Source organism: Hylaeus volcanicus, chromosome 8 (genome assembly GCF_026283585.1).
Source record: "Hylaeus volcanicus isolate JK05 chromosome 8, UHH_iyHylVolc1.0_haploid, whole genome shotgun sequence".
Classification (NCBI taxonomy): domain Eukaryota; kingdom Metazoa; phylum Arthropoda; class Insecta; order Hymenoptera; family Colletidae; genus Hylaeus; species Hylaeus volcanicus.
In genome coordinates, this window is record NC_071983.1 from 13,952,684 (window position 1) to 13,969,302 (window position 16,619).

The window sequence follows — 16,619 nt, forward strand, 5'->3', positions numbered from 1 at the left end:
TGGCGAAATATTCTCGAACGAAAATCAATAATTAGTATAGGACACTTATTTGCAGAAATTATTTTGTAGTAAAAAATAATCTTGAAGTCCACGTACAGTAAATTCTACATCAGGCTTGAAGAAGTTGCGGACAGCTTGCTAAAACCCTGATTGTTCGGCAGACTACATGGCAAATGTATCTCCCTTGATACCTTGACTTTCACCTTGGTATTTTGAGAAAATATCTTTTCACGTATTAATCAAATCTGATCCTGCTCCTTTAACGATTTTTAATATGACTTTCGTTTTTTCAAAGCAACTTCAAGCGTTCAAATTTATCCAACCGTTTGAACGTATCAAAATTTGAATTTCCAGGTCTATATTCAGTCATGAATACGATAAATGTATGCTAAACATAATCAAAAAGTACATGCATGTATTCGAAACGAAATACTAAAGTTATTATGTTAACCCTCTATGGGTCGAATTTTTATTTTCTGTAAACAACTTGCAAGGCATTTATTTTAATATTTCAATTTGATGGTGCTGTCAACCGTCATTAATATTGTTATTGGTTACCAGAGACGTATGCGTAATTTTGCAAAAAAAAACTAAAATTATTTGGTAAAATCTCGATATATTAGCGTGTGACCTGAAAGTTACCCAGATCCATAGAGGTTAATTACTCAAACATATTCTGTATACACAATGCATAAAGTTAACATGATACATTACATATACACTACACGTGACAGGCCGTGTGAAATTTCTACTTCGAATATAAATTACGAAGATTAGATACGTTAGATTGACGTATGCACTTCCAGGAGAGCCTGTTGATGTTACGTGGCTAATAATGCACATATGTCGTATACAAACTGCTTATGGTACGATATTTAAAAAAAAATCAACCTTATCTGGGTTAATACGAAACGTGCGCGTTGTATTTGTTTCGCGGGAAGGACCGTATTAGCTGATCCAATGATGGATTTAATTCGGGTGAGATCATCCGTGCGCTAAGCGAAAGACGACGTTCTCATATCACGTCTACACCGCGACGCACGCTTCATGCACGATATTATTTACAGCTGGCTTTTCCTCAATCGATGCATTCCTTTTTTGTTACTGATACTCAATATGACCCTGCATAAAGATTGTTGCTTTCAATTATAATCATTTTTTCATCATCACGATTTCCAACGATCGAAGCAATGCGTTCCGGTGTAATTATTCTTGTATAGTATTCAGTATCTATGATTTTATTGAAAACAGAAAAAACAATTGTTTATTGAATGACTCTTATTGAACTTATTCATTTGCGAAAGGAAAACATTGAAAAATACATAAAGAACCGTCACATTTTCTATTGGCCTGAAATTATCGTGATTTTTTTTACACTAATTCATTCTAAAGTCGATGTATTAGTGATTGAACTATTTTTGTCGTTAGCTATAAAAATTTGTCACTATTATAAAAAAAAATAATAGCTTTGAAAACAACAATTTTGAGGAAGAGAGTGTTAATCATCTTCTTCTTGACATACCTTTGATTACTGCTGAAATAAAATCTATCTTTGATCATTAAAAATGATTAATAACCCCGTGCTATATATTTCTATTAATCATTTGCATCCGATTTTACTATGTCATAACATATCAATTACTTAAATCACTCCCTGTAAAAATGAAAATCAATAAATAACATTTTTTCTATGGTATCTAATAATTGAGAAGAATAACAATTCTAAATAAAAGACGTTTGCTATATTAAAGACTTTTAGAAGATTTAGCACCGAACCTACCAACGTTTCATTTGTACCTATTTCTACTGTAATCAAACAAATGACTAGTTTTAAAGATCCTTTTTTCAATTGAATTCAAACATATTTCTCGTGGTGCTAAATTGGATAATGCATGAAAAAATTGTATATGATTTACACATTGTATACAAGAACTGTATACAAATGTTTGAAAACAGTCATTTGACCAGTCGTGGTAGGTTTAGCGGGTTTAGCGTTAACTATAAGCGCGACTGCTTTATCTATGCGCATGCTTGAAGCATGCCCACTAGTCACGCGGATTATTTCAACTATGTGATGCTGTCATGGAAAATTAAAATGCCGCTAGTCAACCGCCAATGAATCGCTTTTCATCAGTTTTCCGCGTCCGGAGTAAATTCATCATCGAGCAAACGACATCCTTTCATCGAAGCGATAAATTACATCGGTCGTCGCCGACCGGTTTCGTTTGATTTTTGCGCAGATCGTACGCTCATAAAATCTAAATTGGTTAACTAGAGGCTGCGTCAATAAATTACTGAATATGAAACTGTTGGATTAACGCCTTTTCGTCGCGACATCTGGTAGGTGGATTACGCAAATGGGAATCGTTAAAGATGTCGTTTAAACTCGCGCTAACTCGACGCGGGGGTGTTCGATTTTTCCGATGATATCATGCCCCAAGATTATTTTTTCACCGTGCGCAACGCAATCTATTTTCACGATTGTTATTCACGACATTCCCGAAATTCATGGCTTTTACGACGGACCCGTTGTTTTTGAACATTCATTGTCAACCGAGCTACTCTTTTTCGAATTTAACGTCCTCAAGCCTCGCATACATTGAGATGTGCACTTTAAGATTACTTTTTAATACAAAGTAACATATTTATATAAATAGTAAGTGACTCAAAAATAAAATTGACCTCTGCTTGATCGTATTTTCTAAGAATTAAGTGAGAGTAACATCTATCCGTAACATGGCGAATTAGAATAATTAGAGAGGCGTCACGAATAACAACATAGGTATAATCTTTCTTTTTTGTGCAATCTGGCATGTTTCATACAAAGTCATGTTTATTCTATGCACAAAATTTTACTATATAATCTGAAATGTGTTTGTTTACATATAGGCGAACCTTTACACTAGAAATAAGTAAATCATAAATATTGTCATGAATGTATACTTAAGGTTACAGATCATTTTAAAATACTTTCAATACCGGTACATTAGAAGGGAATGCAGTGATGTGAATTAATCGACGCTATGTATTCGATATAAAAAAATATAAGAATGCTATTTAAAATTATTCTGTGATAATTTATTATAGGGCGAAAAATACGTTTGTACTCTTAATATTTCCAAACTGAGGTGCAATGAATTTTCGTGTTGTAAACATGATTGGAATGTCAAAGGGAAATCGTTGAACGTAGCACCGATGTTTTGGTACTTACTGCAAGTAAGAAAACCGGAATATTATTGTCTACACTGTCGACACTGCAAGTTTTCAAATGCGACTGACTGAAGACTTCAACGGTACACGTTATTCTTTTCTTCGAACTATCGCATAGTTATCTTCGGCACTTCTTGAAATGCTTGCACGGAACGAACCTCTTCTAGCTCTCATTGTTTCTTAGTCTCGGCTGGGTCATTTCGTGCCCAGTGGAACATTTTTTGGAGTAACATTCTAGGTTTCAGTGAAAAGATACGTCTTTGACTAGGTTTGAACGTGTTTCGAGAGATTTGAAGATATTTAAAAGGATTGTTGATTTCGTAGCTGTTGGAGGAACGGTGCTAACTTTTGTGGAGTAAATTATCATTTTTAAACTTGCAACTTGTTTAGAATGAGCTTCCGAATCCTCACATTGAAGACAAAGGGTAGAAATATGTAAATGAAAAATTCTTTGGCTGCTGCAGAGATACATTAATTTTAACTGTTGCAAGAAAAGTAATATTCTCTACATATGTGCAAGCTGTATATGAAATAAAATACATATAGCTGTTTAAAGAAAAACATTCCATGAATAATTATCACATATAAATTCGAAATATATTTATTTGGTTAAACAAAGCAATTTCCCTGCTTTAATTACAGAATTGTTACAAATGGGGTATTTCTCATGAAGTGCATTAGTACATCTTTACCTCTTTTGGATATTGTTTTCCTTATTTCTGTTCTTGCTTCTCTCATTCTATGTCTTCACATAAATATCCATTTCTCTCGTAATATCGTTTCCTCTTTCCTTCCCATACACTTTTATTTTCCTCTAATTTGTCTTTTATTTCCTTCTAACATTCTTTAACCAATAGCTTTCCTGACTCTTCTATGCGTCCTTCAAAGCTCATTGCTCTTTTTCCCCGCCTCTATTTTTATTAAGTCCCTCTTTATTCGAATAATAATATTCAATGTTACATTTAAAATTTATTCATAATATACAAATACCTATAAAAAAATTCTACGGCCGAGACAATTCAAATTATTCATTAAATTTAATTATAACATCTGTAAGCTGTAAAGATAATTCCTTCGATATCACTGTTATCCCTGCTTCGAATTTCGTGATTTCGAACAGTTTCAATCCACGCTAAAGCAGAGACGGAAAGAGATCTATAAGACTCATCAGCGGCTCTCACCTAGGTACAGTAATTACGCTAAAAGCATTCGTCCATAGTTCTGACCGTGTCTTTATTTTTCTGTACCCTTCGGTCATTCCGCAAAAGCAGCGAAAACCGGTCGATTTCACATAAATCACCCGTTACGTCTTCTGCGATTTATCGTCGCACCGTCTCGGATACGATGGTCGTTATCCCTATATGGTTCAGTACAGGTGCGCGATATCTCTCCTTATCTCTCATCATCTCTTTCTCTCTTACCCTCGTTTCTTTGGCCGTGGATAAAGCATTATTTAAATATTTTTTCCGATGATATTTGATGATGTTGCTTATTGCTCTAATACTCTGCGATAAGACAGGACGCTTTTCTCAAGTTCACGATTAAAACAATTAGACCGTTAGTCTGGTCGAGTCGGGGAAAACGAAACAGTCATCGAGCACTAAGGAAATATCGTGTTCCATATAGAAAAATATTTTCATTATAATGTATAAATATTCTAGTAAATATGAAGAGTGCATAAAATATTATATTACAAGTAGTATAATAATATATAAATGTCATGGAGTTCGTATGTTTAATAACATATACCTTCTTGTACGTCAATTTATTAAATTCAATCGTAACGTTTATAGACTCAGAAGTTTACAGTGGGTGTAGAAAGTATTCGTACAGCGGTCAATTTCCAAAAAAAACTGTGTAAAATTGTAATTTATTAACTTATTTTTTATAAACAATGACATTCTACATATTCTCGGAAATCTCTAGAATAGATAGATTACAAAAAAAAAAAACAATTAATCGATAAAAATGTTGAAGCAATAAATATTCGCACAACTGTTTAAAAGTACTTTCCTGGAAATTTGGAAAGAATTTAGAAAGAAGTTCTTTCCTGGAAAGAACTTTTCCTGGAAAACACTAATGTGTTTACGTTACAAACTCTCCTGTAAATGGTTCGTCATAAGAATCGTACAAATACTTATTGCTTCTATACTTGTACCTACTTTTGCGCACATACTTGTACGCATTTTATTTTGTTCATTTCACAAATTATATTAACCAGTAAATGTTGTTTGGACTATACCTATCTGAGAGACTTTCGAGAATATGTAAAATATCATTGATTATAAAAAAAGAAGTTAATGAACTACAATTTCACAGAAAAATTTTATTGGGAAATTGATCGGTGTACGAATACATTCTACACCCACTGTAACCAACTGCATAACAGAAAGAGTCGAAATGTAAAATACTAGTTCGAAACTGCAAAGGTAATCATCCTTGAATTTGTATACACACGAATGATTATCTTGTTAAACCGATCTTCAAACTGTTTATTTATTATTCCCAGTGGTCTCTTCTGTATTTGCGTTTCAATTCTCCCTGTTTGTACTTCAATAACCACAATTATGTCGCTAGCAGCCGTTCAAGTTGCTCGAGCTTTCTGCTCGCGAAGCTTTAAATTCTCTGTCGCACTCCGTGGATTCGTTTTCTCCACGGTTACGGACGTTTTCTTTCCCCCGGAACGCTCTGTAAGGCTCTAACTACAGTACTTATCTGATACGGACGCTACTCCCGGTCCGACCGGTAATCCACTCGTTCTACTTTTCAGTAGAGGTAATAGAGGCTCGTTCCACTGTCACTCCACGAACTTGTCACCAGACCACGTTTCGAAATTTTCGGTAGACGGAATGCAAAATAACTGTTGTTGTTTGGTTAACCCAATTTTTACGTTCATGAAACTATTCTAAGAACACGCGACACCTGCCAACGACTTCTAATTATCACCGTCCATCGCCCGAGCGACTATCGAAGCCATGAATTCCTAAACAGCCGGAGTCCATCTTTGACACAATTCGAGTAAACTGGGCCGCCTATGTTCGTTAATTCGAAATCCTCTATTTTCCTGTTCATTTTTTACGTTACTGGTATTTTAAGTGGACATTAAGACAATAGTTTTTATTGCAAAGTAACTACAATGTTCGTGATTGTTGAAATTGTTTCTGTTTTTTTTTTAACTTTCTTTGCTTACAAACGAATAAAAATGTATATAATAATATGTAAATATTTGATATTTTATACATTATTTATATATTTACATGCAAAACATACCAGTTTATATTGGGTCGTCCCATAAGTTCGTGCTGCAGACTGTGCCAATATTTAATAAAGAAACTACAGAAATTTTATAGTGACTATGTCAGAATGGTGGGAGAATATTCTAAAATGAGAGAGATTACCTTTCTTTTTTTTAACACTTAAGGGTATGTTTTACATATTAATTTGAGTAGCAGAAATATAAGTGGCATAAGCTTTTAGGACGACCTGATATATTAACTTTTTGGTCAGTTTCATTGCAAATCATCGTCAAAAATAAATTAGAAACCTTGTTACTTTTATAGTTCTATTTATTATAATATGTTTAGTTTATTTGTGGCATTAACTTCGTTTTAAACGACTAATATGAGATTACTTTTATTCTTATAGAATTTTGAAAAGGACATAATACCTGTAATCCAATCGTGGTTAAAACTGCCTTCGTTCGATCTTCGCCATAATAAGACTTGAAACAATAAAGGAATCTCATTCTTAAGATGCTATAAATACAAATAACGACATGAAATGATTCGCGCTATGAATAAATTTTGTTAAATTTAATTTTTAAAATAAATCAAAAAGAAATATCCTGATAAAATAAATATTTTTATAGTAGAAGTTTTAAAAATCACTGCTAAACCGACAATGTTAGAAGTATAAGCATAACGAAGATGTACACGTAAACAATACCCATAGGAAGAATAACAAATATTAATGAAGAATTGGAAGTAAATAAAAATCAAACTCTTTTTCTAGAAACGATATTCGATGTGATTCGTGCTATTTTAAAATTCATGGCTTCAATTGCAAATTCTTCACGCGCCATCGGCATACTTTTGATCATCCACGAATATTTTTTCAAGCCACGACTTAGGTACGCGTGCAACTCGTGTGAAAAATCCGTACAGAGTTGTATAATCGCAAACCTTTCTAATTATCTCGAGCGAGCAAATTTGCTGCTCAAACACAACGCGAATCGCTTGCGTTACTTTATCAAAACGAAAGTAAGAAAATCTATTCGCATAAGTTGCAGCAATTAACAGGTTGGCTACTGCGCGTCGCATACAGAAATGGATTAAAGTTTTTCGAACGATAGGTGACGAATAGAAACTCTGAGTAACTATTTATTGCAACATTTATTTCATTGGAAAATTATTCACTTTATCTTTAATTTGTCAAACGTGAAACGTAAACTGATCGTATAATTTAAACTGTAATTTTTGTATGATTTCGACCACTTATTTGTTATTTGAAATTTTTTGTCTAGGTGAAAATTTTGCCAATTTTAGTTAATTTATCCTCAAAATGTGCAAAGTTCGTCTAATAAGAGACTGAAAGATATAGAATCTTCAAATCATTAGTTAAAATGCATATTTTTAATACGAAGTATATTATTATTATTAAGAAACAAACCTAGTGGATTATCATACTTAATTATGAAAATATAGAATGCATACCAACCATGTAATGAAATAAGCAACTATGGAAATGTGACGTTACGCTAATTAGGGTGGAGATAACGCACATTGCAAATGAATAATTTAAATATGATATGCCATATTAATTTCTCACAAATGAAAATTAATAAAACTATGAAGAAAAATTCTTTTAGTAATTTTAATGATCTAAACCACGATCTGCAAACAAGTTGACTCATTAATTCCCAATTTTTCACAAAATACCTTATATTTGATAAATATGTCGTAAAATTACTCTAGATTAAAGACACATTGCGAATAATCGCATGTTTATGAACCTTCTTTATGTAACGCGGTTTGTGACAGACAGCTTTTCAATTAGTGGTAGCATACCTGCTACACTCATTAATGAAATAATTAGAAACACTGAAGAAAAACAAAGATTTTGCTGTTTATAAAAATCAATGCTAGGTAAAATGCGTATTTTCAACTAACGCTTTAATGTTGACAGCCGAATAGTCATTCACTGACTTATGTCACTCGTATACTTTCCGTTTTTAGTAAATTTCGAAGAAACCTGTCTTTTCCTCGATGTCACTAATGATTCCATCAACGACAAGTAACACTCGTAAATTTGCTCGTGTTGTCGGTCACACTTAATCCTAAATAGGAACTTTCGTACAGCCTTTCGTCGGTGTTAAACGGAAGCAAGTAGCGTCGATCTACGGCGATGAAAGCGCGCCGAATCAAAATAGGAAAATAAATTTGATATCTGGTGAAAAATGTCGCAACTCACTGCGATGTTGACTGTAGTCCGTCCAGATGAACGTTCCGAAGATTTCTCTGTGATTTCTCTCAGGTGCCGGTTCTGTCACAACCTTTACAGCAGCTCTCAGAGAAACGAACTCTTCGTAAGAGTCACTCAGAGACAACTGTCGGGGCTGCCGAGCATAGAAAACAGCTGGTCTCACGTAGGTATCTAACTGCTGTGGTACTCGGGTAGCTGGTACCAGAGTAGGGATATCACGATTAAAACCGACGACGATCTCCAGGTAACACCACGGTTTTGATTCTGCAGCCATTCGAGACGCTGCTTCCCGTTTTCCCCGTTGCGATAGAAATGCTAAAAATGGAAAACACTTCATTCGAATAACAGATTGGCGAACAAAAGCAACACAACTGCGATTTATCTACGGCTCCATTGAACGCATAAATTTTTGTTTCTTTGCTGTGAACCATTTGTTTGCGCGTCTTTATTCAAAGATTAATTTATAAATAGCTGTTCATCTTGTAAACATAAGTCCAATTTACACAGGTTTGGAAATAACGAACTTCTGAAGACACAAATTGTTGAGAAGAAAAATTTATGCTGCGTAGGTGCTTTTTAAGTTATGTTTTAATAACGTGTCTACATTTTTATTTTTATTCATAAAATAACGCAAGAACAACTGTTTATCTTATTAATAATAAATACTGCTGGTAAATATTGAAACAATAATATGGATGATTGTAATCTGATCATAGTTAGCTTTCACATGAACGTTTCGAATGTTGGTTTACGGTTTGTTTCGATATGACAAGTAAAGAGTATGTCAAATTCGACTACTTTGCAACCGATATTGCTCAAAGATGTGTGGTTTTAAACTGATGGATAAATAAGCTGTGCTTATGCAGTGTTTACTTTATTATATGAAACTTATATGATTCTCCAGAAGAACAGTAATTACAAAAACGATACCGAGAACATTTGGTCCATTATCTCAAATTAGTGACGTTACATTTCTGAGATATATAAGAGATAATTCACTGTGGAATTAAAGACGTTTACACGTGAATGCATCAAGCATGACTAATAGGTACGTTCGATTCTCGATAAAGAAAACCAGGGAATTCCAAATCAACTATAATAATTTTTTGAATTTTTTTTTTATATTATTGACAATGAAGACGTATCCTTCCGTTAAAAACTTAATAATTCTTCATGCATCGTGAACATTTGTTTAGATATTTGTAATTTTATATATGATTTCTTCTGTCTAGGTATCAGTTGATTATTAGTACTTTTCTAATTTTTTTATATCCAATTTTCATTGTAAAATATTGCTATGGCTAATTAAAAATACACGTTATATTATTTCCTCGAGCGCAGATGTTTCGTATTTACGGTATTGTCTGTAATGCAGCGTTACTGCTTCTACTCAAACTGTTCCCGCTATAATTATGTAAGCATTACAAGCACAAAACCGTCGTCCTTCGTGGATTAACGAAAAAAAATTGAAAGCAACTTTTTACAGCGCCAAGAATTGCGAAAGAATCGATACATAAGTGTTCTAGATATACTTATGCTGTAATGTGTTTTACTAGAAGTATTCGGATTTATGAGTGATAAAAATTTCATTCTCAATTTAAAAATATAAATCGAACAGAATTTGATGCAGAATGTTACAAATTATGGATTCACGATTTTATTTGGAAAAAGACGAATGAAACAAACGCTTTGAAAAGAATTAGGAAATTTTTAAGTATTTTCTTTTAATAAAGTAAGGCAGTTGAATGAAGAGATAACTCGAAGGAAAAATTTGACGATCGATAAAAGCTATTTTAAATCATATGAGGTAGAAAATAGAGAAGGCTTATCTCATTCGTTAATTAATCTCGTGAAATGCATTATTAGTACAGTTGATTGACGTTCGTGATATTTTCATTGAACTGTAGACCCAACCTTGTCTACGATTTGAGTCTTTACAATTATATTGATGAGAAGTGATTTGTAAATCAATTCACAAATCAGCGTGTCGATTATGTAAATATACTTAGGAATGAAAGATTTATTTATAATATAACTTTAATTCACAACTCAACCATTTGAAGCAACAAACAATATTTATAATACTTTATTTTATTTCTTAGTGTAAACAAAAATCAGTTACTTTGTTAGCTTGTTTGTAAAAATGTGTTTTACGTAATTATTGCTATGCCAAGCTTTATTATATGAATAATGTATAAGCTAATATTTCGAGAAGAGTATATATTGAAAAACAGAACTAAATTGATATAGAAAAATATGTATGACAGATTTGTTGTCTTGAAAAGTTAGACTACATAATATATAATATAGCTTGTCAAAGGTGTAATTATATCAAATAATTACGTAATTTTTATTTAATTATATCGCAGTTTGTGTCTTCTGAAGAGAACCACATAAAGGTGATTGAGATCTTAAATAAATTAACTTGATTGACGCGACTAAATCAAACGCGAGTCGATTGCATTTCATTTAACAATTCTCCGCGTACGATTTGTACGCATCAATCTTTTCCTGCCTTCTCACTGCGTTCCTATTACATTGACAAGTTGCTGTCTTTACCCCCATATTTGTGCAGCATTCTCTCTTGGCGTTCAATCGAACGTGCAGAATCATTGGCTGCAAATTTAACGGTTTACAAGGAAGCGTGCATAGACCGTATATTCTGCTATGCAGACAATGCCGAGCTAGAACGTATTCTTGCATAACGTCCATAGGAAGTAAAGAAACCGTTAAGAGCCACCTGAAATTAATAGTCAAACATTCTACACGGTGGAATTTCATCATTAAGAACAAATATTTCTCGCATTCCGAATAATAACTTTGCGGTCTCGAATAAGCTATCACTAACTCATTTATGTTTCAACTCTTTGTTTTATTATATAATCATCTATGATATATGTAAATATGCATTGGAATTGAGGTTATTACATTAACACATAAAAAGAACTGGCTAAAATTAATATGTGACAAACATAAATATATAAATATCCCTTTTATAACAAGGTTTCTAATGCTTAAGATTTATGAAATTTATATTCTACCAACTCACAAATCGATTTATCGTGGTCCATATTTCAAGAGGTCCTGCAAATAAACTGTAATCATATTTTCAACATTAAAAAATCTCGATGTGTGATAAATACGCTTTACAACATTATATAAAAATCAATAATTACTGGGTCTTGTACTTCTCTTGTAAAAATTCTTAGAGAACACCTATTTCTCTCTCGTGAGTCAGTCTGCTGTTTAATCACAAGCAGATATAAAAATGATCATACAGGATGAATCGTTTTGTGTTACGGATTGATCGAATTGCCAATTTGCATTTCAAAACGTTACAGTGTACGCCTCCGTCGATTCTCTGTACGAGAGTAATTTAATTCGTTTATCAACATCCTCAATGAATCAACTTGCTGCGTTATGTTATGAAAGCTTGAGTGATTTGCTATAAGAAAATGATTATGTTAATTGAATGTTTCACATCCTTCAGTAATATCGTCTCATTTATGGTAAAGCTATAATCAGTGTAAGAGTTAACACCTGACTGTCAATAATAACATTTAGTCATTATTTATTGAATCCTTTGTGGCTAGGTTTCATAATACGATTATGCTCCTTTTTAATATACATTTATGTATACATAATTCCATATACTTATTTATAGGTAATTAAGACGTTTAAGAATGATATTAATAATAGAAATGAATTATAATCTTTATCGCATTAAAGGCGATATTTGTGTCACTACAATAACCAAGTTACTAGTAATAATCAAGGAATGAAGCAGATACGAATTCCTTTTAATAATTCAAATTTAATGAGATTATAAATTTGCATAAAATCCTGTTTAATAGAAATTCTAAGTAAGTGCTTTCGTGCAGGGTTTATTATGCTACCTTATTCTAAAATAACTGCTGCACAAAAAGAAATCTTAAACAGTTCCTGATGCTTTTCTTTTCTTTCCCTGAAATGGATACTCTATCGAATAGAAAATATAAATACTAAACTAAACGATCGTTTGTTGGCCAGAACTTTAGTTTTCTTCGACAAATAGCAAAGTTCGATGACATCCAGACGTTAGATACAAAACATAGCGATACACTGACAGAGAATTCTCATATTTTACCCACTATGCGTGCGCGTGCGTGTGAACCAAAGCCCACGTATGGACATTCTCGGAAATAGTATAACAGGATCATCATCATCATTACCACTCCTTTCGCGAGCACTCCACTGTCAACTCTGTTTTTCTGCGAGACAAGAATGCTTTTGATAAGAATGTATTTCTTTGCGTGTGTGATATTGCGTTCTACATTTCACCCAGCAAGTTGTCTTCATCGTGTACACGCAGGTCATTACCAGCAATTATCTTCGTCCCAGTAGGGACGTCTTTTTCGCGGAAATCTAATTGTTCTTCAATGTCGATGAACCACATTGCCCTGAAACGCGCGGACGAGACGGCGGTGGACGTTTTTCTGTAAAAATTTCAAGTTTGATCAAACGTACGTTCTATCAGACGTTATAAAAACTCGTATTTAAGTGGAAATTTTAAATAATTAATAAAGAAAACTTTAATGAAATACGTTGCTTCGTCCGGTACGTTCAGTAAAATTTTGAATTTGAACAATAAAATAAAATATTTCACAATGCATAACTAGATATTTAATAAATATAGTTACTTGAGCATTAAAGCAATTACTGTAATTGGAAATTTACTTTTGTAGATTCATTTTCTTATGGACATAATAATTATTAAAAACGTTTTGAATTTTGAATTACAACATAAGGACACGTATATGGAATAGTACAAGAATAATTGGCATTCAAGGTGCTTCGCAATATAACTTGAAATTAGAATTCGACAAGTGCAGATAGCGATGAAATACTTATTGAGATTTATAGCACGAAGTTACTTCACGAAATTGTTCGAGTGAATACATGAACAAATTGCTATGCATTGGCGTTACTTGTTATTTATTATTCGTATAAAATTATACCCATCTCCGAGGTCTGGTAATTGTACGAAAATGGATCATAATGATTGCATTGATTCCTGAGAGCATCGGAACTGCTCGTGTCAAGCATTAAGGAGTCGATTTAATGAAAACCAGCCGCCTCGCCTTAAACACACCCTAATCCTCTTCGGTTCTCAATTTAGAGCATATATGCGTTAGCTCGTATAACTTTCGTCCCAACCTTGGCAAGCCTCTGTCCAAAAATATAAATTCGTAAATCTTTGAACAAAAGGAAACAGCGCTCCTATGGAAAAAGAAGATAAAATAACTGGAATAAAAATCTAGAATTAAAGACTTAATAGATAATAAATCAAGTAATCAGAATGAATTAATACCATCAATAAGAATGAATAAGATTTAGAAACGTGTAATTAATGAAAATATAATTGGTGGAACAATATAAACGAGTCAGAAATTTCTGTAATATATTTATAGATATCGACGGGAGAATGCAATACGCTGCACATGCAATAAATCACACTTATGAATTTTGTATAACGTAGCGCTATCGTTTGCCTTATCTTGCAGATGTATCGAGTAGTATCTTGGAGAATTTATGGCGGATAAACAAAACGCATGCCGATACCTCCTATAGTATTATTATTATTATTTGTCTTTGCTCGTTTTACTCGAATCAATTTTATGACAAGCATGTTCTTGAATATTACAATCTTTACGATGTGCTTTACATGATCATTCGCATAGTAAACGTCTGGTTTCATCTTGAATTCTGAAAAATAAATTATATGTATATTCTGCAACAGTTAAATATTTTCTCTTATTGTCAATGAGATAATAATAGAATGATTATAAGCTTGTATACTACAAAGAATTTCAACTGAAAAAGAAAGAATTTGCATTCAATTGCTAGGATTAATTCTTAATTTTTGAAACTTTTACCCAAATTAGGATAATAATTCAATCCCAACGTATTGCACGAATCTACATAGATTTAATTTGTACATTTCGGAAGATAATTTCAAATAGAGAAATTGAACGTTTAGGAAATGATCGGTCAAAGCTCTCGAAACATTTTTCTTTAACGTTTTAATTGCCCGCGATAATTTCTTGAAAAAGCATCGCTATTAAAGGAGACAAGTACCTTTAAAGATCCAGTTCTACGTCCCAGGGATGGAGTTAGTCATCAAGATAGTTCACGTGGACGGTTGACGGTTCGTTGGCAAACAGATTGCCAGGCTTTCGAACATTTTTGGTGCAGTTCGTCACAACGAGTGCAAGACATTGCAGGTGTGACGTTCCGTCGTACCTCTTTCTCATTGAATCCATCGACTGACCTCACGTATGCTAATTGTCGCGATTTTATCTGCACGCGAGCTCGCCATCGTTGTAATGTCAGTTAACGGCGCCGATATAGGCCGCTGGAAGGTCTGAGAGGATCGAGTATTGATTTACGACGGATGAACAATAGTTTTCGCGATGCCTTTTTCCAGGACGGTTAATTTACACTAACGCGTTAGGATGCTAGATAAACTTTAACCGCATCGCGCGCTACTCACCTGGGAGGATACCTTATTCGATCCAATGACGACCCACTTGCGAATCGTATCACTCCCGAGATCTCGGCCAGCAAGAAGCCGTAAACGTCAGACTTCGCAGGCGATGACCGGAAGTCGTGGTCGAAGACTTGGTCGACCTTACAGAGAAACTCTTATCGTCGTCCTTGATATCGTGAGGGTCTGCATACACTTGGAAATAGCGAAAGTGCTGAACTTTGTGCATTTTTTGTGGCTCGAAAATTTCTTTTCGTCAATGAATTCTTTATTTACTGGGAATTTATTTGTAGGCTTTTTAATTTTGGGGTGTATCTACTGGAACCTGTTTTTGTGTGGCAGATAGAGATAAAAACAACCGGCATAAAAAGGCATAAATACAACGTACACAAAAAAATATTCAGAAACTTCATAAATAGGTATTCATTGTTTCGGGAAGAAATATTGAAGAAAATTTTGTTTATACGTTGGAGATACACCGTATAAAAAAAAGTCTCACTTAAGTGTATTCATTTTAAGGGAGCACTTACGTCTAAAAATAAAATAAAAAGCATAAAAAAACTATATCTAAATAGAAAAAATAATTAATTTAAATTTAATCTCACTTAAAAATTAATCCCATCTTAATGGTTAAATAATGTGTATGCACTTCGCTTGGTAAATATGTAACTAATATCAAGCCATACACTGTTTGCAATGCAACAAACGACGCGTTTCAACAATACGCGATCGTCGCTTCGCTCTCCTTCCTTTACTAATAATCGATCGCAGTTCTATGCTCGCGTTCGTTAAATTGATATGTACAATATCATATTATTTAAAAAAAAAAAAGAAAGAGATGGTTCAAAACAAATCGCACACAAAAAAAAATCGTATAAAACAAGAACTCAAAAAAACAGATTTGACTGTACTACGTTCTTGGTTGTTTACTTACGATGCTCATTTTTGAGGGAACAGAGAAAATTTCTGATATACCATTTATAACAAAGTTACGAGGTCTTCTGTCATCGCCCTTGAAGCAATTGTGTGTCTGCAACACCATCTACGTTTGGTGTCATCATTATTTAATCATCTCCTACTTAAAGAAGATGAGTCCGAGGGGGATGATGTCTAGACTCTACACTTAGAGAGTTCTAGTTTAAATTACAGAATTACAGTCTTATAATCCGAAGCTTGGGGATATCTCCTAACACAATGATTCATATTTGAACCGTTCACCGCACAAATCCATTACCTTCACAAAAAACAAGAAGTTGAGAAATACGATGAAACAACGTACATTGTTTTTTTTTTAAATTCCCTTTATAATATAAATTCAAATAATTATTGTAGAATACATAAATACATTTGTAGCTTTCATCTGATGGTATATAAAATTAATAAGAAAGAATAGGCAAAAAAT

At 33.3% G+C, this 16,619-nt stretch overlaps 1 long non-coding RNA gene across 2 annotated transcripts; it reads right to left on the reverse strand.

Moving 5' to 3' along the window:
• Positions 1-10,691: 10,691 nt before the first annotated feature.
• Positions 10,692-15,406, reverse strand: LOC128881200 (uncharacterized). 2 transcript variants are annotated; one of them, XR_008458015.1, is made up of 5 exons: positions 14,809-15,406; positions 13,689-14,436; positions 12,822-13,166; positions 11,868-12,136; positions 10,692-11,786 (listed from the first exon to the last, which is right to left on the reverse strand). It is a non-coding gene; the product is annotated as an uncharacterized LOC128881200 (long non-coding RNA). The 2 variants fall into 2 exon arrangements; XR_008458014.1 differs by lacking the exons at positions 10,692-11,786; positions 11,868-12,136 and having other exon boundaries at positions 12,183-13,166.
• Between the last annotated feature and the right edge of the window lie 1,213 nt (positions 15,407-16,619).